The following is a 12694-nucleotide window of genomic DNA, read 5'->3' on the forward strand; positions in this document are numbered from 1 at the left end:
GGATTGGTTTAGATTCTCACATAAGAGGAGTGTTGTCTCCAACAAGATGTCTGAAAACGTTGTTAAAAGGAAATGTAATCTCTTGCTTCTGAAGTCGAATACATTCAGCTTAATGGTTGCGATGACATATGGTACTCTTTTATTCATTTTAGTTTTAAGCCGGTAAATGGTATGAAAAGAAAAAAAAATCTGATCATTAACAAGACAGGTCAAAACCTGATCTCATTCTCTGTCTCTCGTGGCGTCTTGGATTTTTAATTCAGGTTTTCATTCCTTCGAGAAATACGAAAACGTCGGGTCATTATAAAAGAACATCGCAAATCAATAATCGCTTTGAAGTAAATAGATAGGACAACAAATAATAATGATAGTAATATTGTTATAACACGACGTTTCAGAGCACTTTATCGTCTAATTATCATTGAATTCAATTCAATTGCTGATCCGCTCATGGTAGTGCTCACGTTCCGCTCCCTGGGGAGTATTCTGGCCCGGCGTCATTTTAAAGCGCACACTAGCCAATCCGGGGACCAAACTTACACAGCCTCACATCTCAAGTTAAGTGTTCAAACCGCTCGACTGCAACATTTCTAAAATGAGACTCTCCATCGATAATCCCACGCACGAGGCAACAACTTAAAATGAAAATGAAATAAATGTTTTCTCTAAGTGTTAGGAATGCTTGATATTCAACATCATATTATCGTGAACTTTAAAAATATCAAGCTGAATCATCATGGCGGAAGACGCCCCCAATGATGATATGATACCCAGTCACACCGACCAGACCAAAAATAGAGCGATCAAAACAATTATATTACACCGGGCTTGTCAATATTCTGTCGATCATCGTTCGGTTAGGATTTTGTTCGGTGTCGTGACTGTATAATGATTCATGTTTCGGCAACTCACACCCTTTCGAATCGTTTTGAATAATCAGGTTTAATGTTTCATCAAAGATACTCTGCATTGCCTTGACATTTTGAAACGCGCGTTTTGTAATACAGAGCGGAATTTCAATATAGCATCGTTGCCGTATTGATTGCACTAGCGCCCATGATAATGTATATCAAGTGTGTAAGTATTTAGTTGCACAATGGAAGATTTTTGTTTATGAAGGAGAGCTTTGCTTTAGAATTGGCAAATGAGGAACGATTGGGATGACAGTTTCGATTATTGGAAAGTACTGCTTTGACCCATTCCTACCGAATTACACATTTCCAATGAAGAGAGTGTGATAGAGAGATAGAGAGAAAGAGAGAGAGAGAGAGAGAGAGAGAGAGGGAGGGAGGGAGAGAGAGAGAGAGAGAGAGAGAGAAAAGGGGGGGGGGGAAGACTTAGAATAATAAATCCATGTATAATATTGAACTGATTTCCATGAAAATTAGTCAATATTGGACTGAGAAGTAATACAAATATCTAAGTATAGAAACCTACAGTGAAGCAATACATGTACAATGTATCTATATAAATTAGAGGATCGAAAAATGATCACCCTGTTATTTCGCAAACACCCTAGAAGGAATTGAGAAGAAGCGAATCAATGACAGTTTCGAAGGTTAGGGGTCAGCCCCTCCCCCTCCACCGGAAAATCATAATTTATTTGAGAAAATCCACTCCATCAAACGTCACATGTTGCCTACAGCGTTAGCAATTCACCATCAACACGATACTTCACCCATGCTGAACGGAGGGCGACTTAGGACGAAAAAAAGTAGAGCGCAGAATGTATGATGTGTCTTCTCTTGAACCCCCCTCTTGCTACCCCCTCCCTCGGGGTCTGTTCAATGGTTCTTGTAAGACACAAGACCGCGAGGATGGACAACCACTTTTCTCAACTACCCGGAACTTCCAGCGGCAGAGCCAGGCCGTTTTTTAAATTGGGGAGGGGCGCGTATTGGAACAAACTAACCGATAAGTTAGCAGAATAAAATCTCACAGCAGTTAACCCCTCCCCCCCGAAAAAAAGGTGAATAATAATATCATGTATTCGGGAGAAAAACAATGATACAGATGAACCTTGGTTTAAAGTGACTCGGTGACAATGCCTCAGATTCTGAAACAAAATCTTGGATATAGCACTTGTTGTAATCATAATTATAAACCTTAAGGTTAGTCAGGAATCCCATGACTTTTACAAGCCGATCGCCTGTCTGATATTATCAAGATATTGATGATTGGCAATCGAAATCAAATTTTGCGTTTTCCTAACGGTTTTTATAACACTACTGTACAGCCTTTTGGGGAAAATGAGTATGGTAAAACCGTTCACTCAAAGATTTTTTACTTTTTTGAGGCACTTCAATATTACACCATCTCACAGACACTGATAGCACGTAGGGTCATGCATCTCAGATTTAACATTGTTAGACGATGCCTTTGAGTTAGCAGACACTAATATTTAAAGGGGGTGCCACACCCATCTACAACCTTCTAGTGGCGCCCCTGTCTTCTCTTCCCTCCTGTTATCCATTGAGTACCGTAGTATGACGAAGAGCGTGAAGCATGCGTCAAGTACATAGGAATAGTACCTTCAGGCCCTAAAACATCCTTATAGTCCCCTGACATTTATTGAGGATAAAGAGTGCAAATATCACTTGACCTATTAAGTAAGACAGCTGGCAACATGGTCCAGGAGAGGGGGAAATAAAGACAGATTTAATCTTTAAATCTTATCAATCTGTAAGATGTAACAGATAAAAGATAGATGATTTTGGAAACCATACAATTCTTGATTATCAAACTATAAAAAGCTCAGGCCATCTTATTTTGAGGTATAACTTTTACCACCTGATTTTTTCGTTGTTGTACATGGGTAATAAGTTTATGTTAAGATGAAGATCAGTATAAATAGGGAAGTATTTTAAGAGTATTCACGTGGGTGTAGACTATGTCAAACGTTGCCTAAATGCAGGATCATTCCCCCGGGCTGTGTACAGTATTTGTTACAATCGGCTTACATCAATCTGATAATGCAAATCCATGCATAAATTCATGGGGAAGAGGGCGATCATTTCATGGCCTGGAGCTTAAAACGAGACAGATTTTAATTAATCAAGAGCATATCCGCCAACATTCTAAAGTGATGCATGGCCGAGAGTATTGAATTAGCCGTCTTTCTTCGAAGGCCCGTCGAAACTTAATACGGGGGACAGAAATATCTCGGGACCTGTGCAGTAACGGGTGTTGGCCGATTTAGTTCCCAGGGCGAAGTGAGATAACCAGGTTTCGAAATCGATACCATGACTGGGAAGAAATATATATTATGGCTTTTAACTGAGAATGTTCTAGCAATTGAATTTTGCTTGAAGCGAACTCGCTCTTCTACTGCATGGGCAGTGATTTAACCCATTTCTGAAAGGTCACGGTTGGCTGACTTTCTCGTTGGGATACACATAAATAGGGTCATGAATAGTTACTGGATGAGAACAAAAGTAGCAAATACTACAGCATTAACAGCTACGGGGTAATTATGAATTCTAAATAACTGATTATGTACGACTCCTCATAAATTTAGATTGATACGAATGTTGATCAGGAAATTATAATGGCATCATTGTGTAAAAGATAGATAACTTTTGTGCCATTGGTATTCATTTTATTTATAAGTATTGATTGGTTATGTGCATTAACGATACCCGGTGTATGGAAATATTTTCCAGTAATTTTTGCTAGAATGGTTAAACAATAAATATAAGGCTTGTGAACTTTCTCATTTGTTTTTGTCGGTTAAGTTAATAATTGTTAAACGAATAAACGAATAAAAATCACTCTTACTTCAAATTTTCATCTTAACATGTAAAGCTTAGCAATCAAAAATAAATAAAAGAAAATTAAAAAAAAAGGGGGGGGGGGGGTGGTTGTATGCCATACATCGTATGGTTGTAATATCGTTGAAATTGCCGTTTCAGTGTACCTTTACGTAATAAATGTATACATGAAAAGCATGTAATGTATTTTTCGGTAGACTTACATAAGCTTGATATTTTAAGTAACGTTTGGCTGTGCGTTAATATTGTGTACTTTTTCCTTCTTTTCTCTAGATACTGGTACGAAGCTCGCTGTCATGGCATCGACTTGATAACACGGCCTTCCATTGCTGGCCCTTAAACGGACCTGATGAGACTAACTACGAAGCTGATTGCCAAGGTCAGAATCCCTTTCTTTTTATTTTACCGATTGAAAGCCTATTATCAAATGTGATTGAGTATGTGCGGTGTGTGTGGGCTATATGTGAGTGTGTGCGTGGGAATATGTGAGAGTGTGCGTATGTGTGCGTATGTGGATTCTTGTGTGAGTGTGTGTGTATGGGGGGGGGGTGGGTGGTGCGTGATTTTGTAAGTGTGTGTGTGTGTGTGTGCGTGGGTGCGATGTGTGTGTATGCTTGTGTGGACGTGTATGTGCTTGCATGTGAGTGATTTCTTTACAGAAATGATTTTTACGTCTGGGGACAGACTGTTAACGTTACTATCTGAAATAATTATGTGACTCAGTTTCGAACCCGAGTCCTTCTGAGTCAATTTGTATTGGCGAAGACGGAGCACGGTGCGTACCATTTGCAGTGCTGAGAGAAAGCAACTTACATTTCCCCAGGGGTATTTCAAATCACGCTCCAAGATACTGCGACCAAAACCCGAGAACATTCCAGGTGAATCCGCGAATGTGCAGAGTAAATGCGAACACTGCTTTGCTTTCCTAAAAAGAGAGAGTACCGGTTGAAACCGGATGATGTTGCGGTTCAAACCCGACAGATACTTTAGTCCAACCAAGTGCAAATAAACAGGTTTAATATTGCAACCTTTCACTTTCAAAGACTAGGACATTTTGCCTGAATGTTTCTGTTGGCAAATGCAAGATACTTTGTCCCATACGCTTCCAACCAGATAAAATATATTAATATTTATCATAATTGTATCAGTTGATAGTCTTTCCTCCTTCGATCAGAGGAATTATCAAGGATAATATTATACTTTCGATGTTTACGATATGATTAACTGCACGATACCTGGAAATGTATGGAACACAAGAGGACAAAACGCATCGGACTTACCGTTGTAATTGAATTAGAATCGACAAATTTGTTTAAAATTGAATAGTAAAACAACAGTGTAACAAGCCTCAGCCCATTTATTCAGTTATTTATAAGAATCCTGACCCTTTCAAATTGTCTGTCAGTTGTAGTTAATTCTAGTTATATTCCATGACGAATGCTGCGAACGAACGGGAATGAATTTCATGATCACAGGTCAACTATTATTAGAAGAGTCTGACCTATTGTTTTTGAAAGCCGGGGTCCATCGATCGCTCTCTCTCTGTCCAAACAACATATCCGATTGATAACACATCCCCTTGGAGAAAACATGAGAGAGGAACATTGTAAAAAGAGTAGGTTGTGAGTAGATGAGGTCTCGTCCTTACAAGGGCCCCATTTCACAAAATTTGTCATCAGTGACAAATGACAGTTTTTGTTATAAGCTACTGAAACCCTTGCTTCTGATTGGTTATCGGCAGATTTGTCACTGATTTTTGTCATTTGTCATTGAAAGAAGGCTCTGTGAAACGGGGTCCAGGACTCTTGAGGACCTTTGAATTCATTTGTATTACTATATACTACTTTTACTTGGTGTTTGTTAGATCGAAACAAGAAACCTTCCTGATCTAAACGACCCATCAAAGATTTATATTTGTTAAACCAGAACTCTAGATAAGTTTCAAACGCTATTCCACATCCAGCCCAATTAATGTGCAAGACTATTATTTTGTTTATATTTTAAACTGTGAAGACCTTTGTGATTTGAGTTGGCCCAACAATGAAACGGATATGTTTAATATAAATTTAACCAAATGTATTTATCTTTCTTTGAAGAGTGTATAGCAATGTCGTATTTAGGCTATATACACTCACTAAGTAGCGGAAATTGAAATACGTGTACTTAAAAAGAAAATTAGTGACCTGATTCATATCGTGTGGGGAATATGGGGATTTCTTGAGATCATTTTATTTTGGTCTAGTCTCATGAATAAAACAACACGGGCAATTTGTCTATGGTTGATTCAAATAAGACCGACCGGACTATTAATTGAGCGCCATGCATAGAACTGTTATTAGGTTTATTGTATGTATTCATTTTTTCCTTCTTCAGCCCATGGCACATTTCTTCTGGGGAGATAACAAAAAAAAGAGAAAGACAGACAGACAGAGAGAGAGAGAGAGAGAGAGAGAGAGAGAGAGAGAGAAAGAGAAAGATGGGGTGGCGAAGGGGAGGGAATGAGTGCCGCCCCCTCCAGTTTTTTTTAACGGGTGTAAGAGAAAAAGGACGTTAACCATAAGTTTCCGACGGTATTGGAAGAATAATATCATGCGCAAAATTAGTTCCATCAAATCAAAAGGCGTCAATAGAAAGATACCATTTCTCAAAACGATTTCATACTAACTTTTTTTTCAATTCTAAATCAGAATGCTCTGCAATATGATGCTTGTCTCACGAGAATAGTTGAATTTGCTCCTGAAACACTCAGCGTAATGACACTGGCTGCCCAGGACGCAGAAGACAAACGCAGACATTGTGGATGCATTACCAAACGCGAGGGAGAGGGAGAGAGAGAGAGAGAGAGAGAGAGAGAAAGAAAGAGAAAGAGATAGATAGAGAGAGAGAGAGAGAGGTCGGGGTAAGTAGTGGAGTAAAGAAAGGGGCAAAAATATAGGTGGGTGTAAAATACGTGAAAGGAAACGAGGAAAAGACTAATTAATTATTATCAATTGAATAACGGGAATGAGAGTAACGAATCAGCCACTGGCATTGCGTAAAATTGAGGACGAATCATTTTCGGCTCCAAAACTTATTAACCCTTACTTCTTCATATATAAGACGATATGCCTACATGTATGAAAAACATTACTACAGCACATGTCGAAGTTGAAGTAAAAGTATCTAAACAAGAATTCAAGCAAACCACACAAAGACATAAGAAGAAAATGCACATAAAATTTGTTAAATTTAGCCTGAACAACTTCGATGGTTATTATAATTATAAGGATATCCAGGAACGATGTCGGGGGGTTAATCACAAGTGATTAGTTTGATCGTGAGGGCATATTTATAACGAAGATCCTTGATGCGACGGACTATATCATTTATCAATGAGTCGCTCACTAATAACCTACGACACTCGCCAGCTCTTCTGCAAGACGGCTTCCGCGTTTCAAGGACCCTCCAGTTATCAAACAATGTATTGAGCTTATGTCAGAAAAAGTACAGTTGACGAACAGGTAGGCATCTTGGCTTTTATAAAAATGCGTAGACGGAGATGTTATACCACCCTCCCATTCATTATGGATAAGTCTCCAATTCAACTGACTTTATTTAATGACAAAACGCAGGTGAAAGTTATTTTACAAGGTAAGGTCGTACCCATAACCTAAACGAGGGAGTAGGGGAGGGGTAGGTGGGTAGTGTATCTACGCAGATCCGCTTGCTATGGCGCAAGAGGACGGCAACATTGATTTCTTTTTTTCTTCGTAATCTTCATAATCTAGCTCCACAATATTGTGAGTAAACATGGTTCTTAAATCATTGTCTCGTCGAGTTTATGTGTGCATGCTCCAGTAAATGGTAGACAGATTAGCCAATCAACTATCACGATTAATGGTGATATGGCCAATTGGTTATAGTCAATTTGTCTTGCTTCTGAAAAGCATATGTGATCTCTAAAGAGAATTGACTTAGGATCTGAGAGGTACACCATTAAATATGGCCATAAGAATAACGTTTGCATTTGCCCTTCACAACCGCATGTTTTTAAAAATTATATTGAGTAAAATGGCGCTTTGCAATGGTTCGATGCTGCGCTACATGGCAGTGCCCGCGCATGCATAATTCCAATCTAAATTCGAAAGAGATATGATATTTTTTTATTTGCATTTCCAATCTTGCCAGACAACCTAGGTAAGCATATATGCCTATCCAGGCTCAATATAGATTAATTTCTGTAAAACGGAATTCCCTTTTACTTTCTCGTTCCTTTAGGATAAGAAGGGCTGAAGATGTGTATCTTGAAAATAAAATTTAATTATCAGCTCCATGAGAGATACTTCTTAAGAATTTTTTTTTTTTTGTAGTTTTGGATAGCACACGATCTCAAACACTTAGTTGCCGCAATTATCCTTTCTCAATATAAAATGTTAATTCTAAAAATGTAGGTTAGATGAACATGAAAAGATGCGCCATCATGGTTTGCATCAGATTTAACAGGAAATCATCACCCTAGTTTCCTAATGTCAGTGAATGTATGCACATGTAGAAGGGTGCAAAGCCATTTCAAAAATCCTGAAGTTATCATGATTTAAGCAACATTTATGTTCAAACACCACTGCCCAGGTCCCCATTTTACAAAACTTGTCATCAGTGACAAATGACAATGACAGCTTTGTTATAAGCTACTGAAATGCTTGCTTCTGATTGGTTATCAGCATATTTGTCACTGATTTTTTTTCATTTGACATTGATGACAAGTTTTGTAAAATGGGGCCCTGAACAAACTGCAATGTTCTGGCTGACAAAGTCTCAATAGCTTTTTTTGCTAGCATTAATTCAGCCACTGCACAGACATGTCTATTCTTTAACAACGCGCTATCGATTTTTTTTTTACGCACTTGAGGCGGTGGAGGTGATATACATGTAGATCCGTTCACATTACAAAACAAGTGATCTTCTGTCAAAATAAGGTCTTGGAATATTCTGCCACGTCAAAACATTTTTTCCTTTGTCTTTGAATCCTAAAGTACTCACGTAAAGATATCACTCGAAAAGAAATCACTATTGCAATTTTTTAATTAAGGAAATGAATTCGACCGGCAGGTGATTAAGAATTTAGGGAAAATTTATATTCATGATTATGCCCGTTCGGCTGAGACAAAGGGTAAAAAGACGAACAATTTCTTGACTGGAGGAGGTCGAGAATAATGAGATGATACGAATCTCTTCATTTGTAAAGGATATACGAAAAGCCTCCTGCGTTAAGATGATATAGATTTGTCCAAGCAAACGGAAGCCACAATCGAAAGAGAAACAATAAGTGACTTGAGGAGGTGACGATTTGAATATGTTCATAATATGTGAAAGGATATTGTTAGAGGCTATAGTGGAAGTTGAACATTTGTAAGACTTGGAGCGGTCAAGGTGATCTAAAGCTGTTCGCACATGTGAAAACTTACTAGAAACCATAATTATGTAAAGGGGACCATCTAATGACTTGGGAATGTCGTGATGACATGACGATATGTTTGTATGTGAAATGGGCTACAGCTGCTTCAAATAGAAAGCGCGAGGGGAACAACTCCATGATTTGAGGCGGCAAAGATGATATGGATCAGTTCATACGTGAAAGGATCCCTAGAACCCTCAAGAGAAAGATGAGCAATCTGGTGACCTTGAACGATTGCCTGGAGAACTTTTGTTTTCCATAATCGAGAGTTATCGACCCGTCCAAGGCATCCTCCCATCTTCACTGTTAGTCTTGAGCCACAGACTCTGTTTGGACACTTAAATCCAATTCCATCAAGCCTTGAACCTAGAATCAATCCGTCAGTCTATGGTTGCGTCAGGAGCAGTTCGATGGAGAGCATGGAGACTACATGTATGTACATACATGTAGTCTCATCTGCCAGACACCTTACCACTCGTTTCGACTGAAAAGGGGTTTGTGCCGGCAGACTCTACATTCCACGTGCGGAGGAGAATGTATGGAATGACTGGCACGAGAGACTAAGACCCCGTCCACCAAACAAAGGCGTTAAATTGATTTCATTTCTCATTCCATCTTTATTCATATTTCATGCGTTAGATAAAGGGCTTAAAGGGAAGGACTTTCTTGGCATGGTGCAAGTTTTATGGCCCATATTCTTTAAATCATTATAACATTAAAGTTTAGTAGCAATGTGAGCATTAGCAGCAACAACGACAGCAACAGCAGCAGCAACAACGATAACAACAAAAGCAACAACATCATCAATAACGACTGGAAGCCTACTGGGGGAAATGTTAATTATGTACATGTAGTACATACGAAATGGCATTTTATGAATACTGTAATATTTTGGAAGCATCAAAATAACAAGTAAATTACTCAATCTTATACTAAGTCACATGCACTACACATACATATGCGGCGATGATGACGATGGTGATGATACACAGCAAGTAAATGGCGCGATTTTTTCTGTTTAATTAATAACATGCAAAGGCCCAGGCTCATCCCGTTTAATCAGTGTTTTAACATAATAACTTGAACATTTCTTGTCATATATCATATACGAGGGCATTACAAATCAGTTCTTTGCAGGGGTCATTTCTTCTATGATATTCTTCAAAACCAACGAACAGGACAAGAAAGCTCACAAATCATGTTCACCCTTACCAGAAGTGAGCGTTACCTTTAAGCAGATAGCAAACGCAAATACTTTAATACGCCAGATCCTACGCCAACGCCTCTTGCGAAATATGATTGAATAACATGCCATACCGACCGATATAGCTATCTTATCTATCCACTCATATGTTCCATCATCTTGTAAGGCTCTGTTTGCGATTATATTTAGATTCGTTTATCTGTTTGAATCCACGCCTAGAATTTTATATTTCTTCCTTAGAATACATCAGTGTCTCTCGACAACTACTTGCCATCAATTTCTGCCGGGTATGATGTCATGAAATATTCATTTTCGCCTGAAAATAGAAAAGGTGGTAAGCAATTAGTATTCTCATATCATAGAGAATTACCAATTCTACTAGATCATGCTGCCAAAACAGCGAATAAATCTCTAAATCAGAAAGCATTGGCATTCAGGGTATAATTGACTTTCAAATACGAAGGATACATGCACGAATCGAGAATAGTTGCACAAAGTGTTATTATGTTGCACATCGATTTTTGTCCAATGACATCCTAATTTTTAATGCAGGAAAATGTTCATTTCATTTTCAACCCACGGTCGTATTGATTCTAGCTCTTGTTTACTATGTCTATTGATTATAATATAGACCTATATAGAATATGACCCTTTAAAGCGGAATCCAACCTTGATAGGGAACTACTTTTAATAGAGAAAAGCAGAAATATCAAAGAAGTAGACTGGCGAAGTTTGAGTGAAATCGGACAAAAATAATAATATAGTTATGATTTTTTAGAAAGTTGCACTCATTATAGGTGTGAATTCGGTAGTAAAGCTGAATCGGTAATGTCTCTGTGATGTAGTGACGGACAAATTTCCCATTTATTCCAACACACAAAATGAAAGCAGTTTTAATTTAAAAAAAATATATGGCTCAGGAGTGACTTTTGATAGAGGACCTATAGTGGTATGCTATCAATAGTATATTTTAAGTAGTGCCTCAAGGAAGAAGGCACTTGGAGAAAATAAACACAAAACTTGATTATATTATTATTATACACGACAGACTGCAGAGTTATCTGCGACTTCTTCATAATCCACTGACATAATTGCCAATTTGAGATTCGCATAGACGTATTAATCTCATATATCAAATATTCATAACTTTCTTATTATTGGTCCGAATTAATTCGAATTTTCGCCATTCTGTTTATCTTATTATAAACTGTTCGCTTCCATACAAATGAACTGATTAACAAGGTCAGATGCCCTTCATGTATTTGTGGCAGTGGAGAATGATACATATTTGTTGTGGACAGAACTGATGATCAAAACGAAAAAGGGTTGCATGACGACAGGTCAATCGGTGATCGATGGTAATGAACGAAATGGATAATGAGCAAGATTTTACAAAGAAGTTCAGCATGTGTTGCCAATTTGAAGAAGGAAAACCAAGTACAAGAAACCAACAAAAGAAATATAATGATTTTTATTCGTAAAGTCTTGTTTATCAGGGGTAAAATATTAAAACAAACTAATTGAAGGCCTATATTTTGCACCTTATATCCCTGGAATTAGTAAACAATTAAGAGTCTTATTATAATTTTAAATTAGAAAAAATAGCAATATGGAGTAATTTTAATTAGAAAGTATTCATAAGTTAGGGTGAAAAATAAATAAAGAGACGATGAGGCATACGAGATGAAACATCAAGGGACCGTCTGACCTTTAAAATAAATGTCATGTATGTCCATTGGAGCCTACATATATTGAATTTTGTAAGGGGAACTTTGTAAAAAGGTACGAAAACTATACACAATCACATTGAAAATTAGAAACAGAATATGGCTTCGATTCACAGGGGGCGTTTGTTTTTAGGGCATATCGACAAGCGCTCTCCAATGTAAATGTTGTCTCACTATTAATAAATAAAGACCGGAGAAAATGCCAGAGTACTTTTTTCAATTCCATAGGCTCGGTTACTCAATATCACATTCAATCTAATTCACAGTGGACATGCACAAACATTTCCTCGCAATTATGAACATTGTGACGTGCAGGTGACAACATAACGTACACTGAACTTTTGCCTCGCCTTTGTGATTATCTATACAGTGTGTGTGCTTATTCGTGTGTGTGTGCGCGTGTGCGTGTGTGTGATGAGGGACTTTGATATGAGCTGTATTCATGGACAGTGCATAATAATTATCGATAGTAGCTTCCTCAAACCAAGTTCAAACCAGACTTCGAGTCAATGACGGCATTGCCAATGAGTGTTAATGCGATCTGTTCACTTAACCAGAC

Source organism: Strongylocentrotus purpuratus, unplaced genomic scaffold (assembly GCF_000002235.5).
Source record: "Strongylocentrotus purpuratus isolate Spur 01 unplaced genomic scaffold, Spur_5.0 spur5_scaffold_3, whole genome shotgun sequence".
In the NCBI taxonomy this organism is placed as follows: domain Eukaryota; kingdom Metazoa; phylum Echinodermata; class Echinoidea; order Camarodonta; family Strongylocentrotidae; genus Strongylocentrotus; species Strongylocentrotus purpuratus.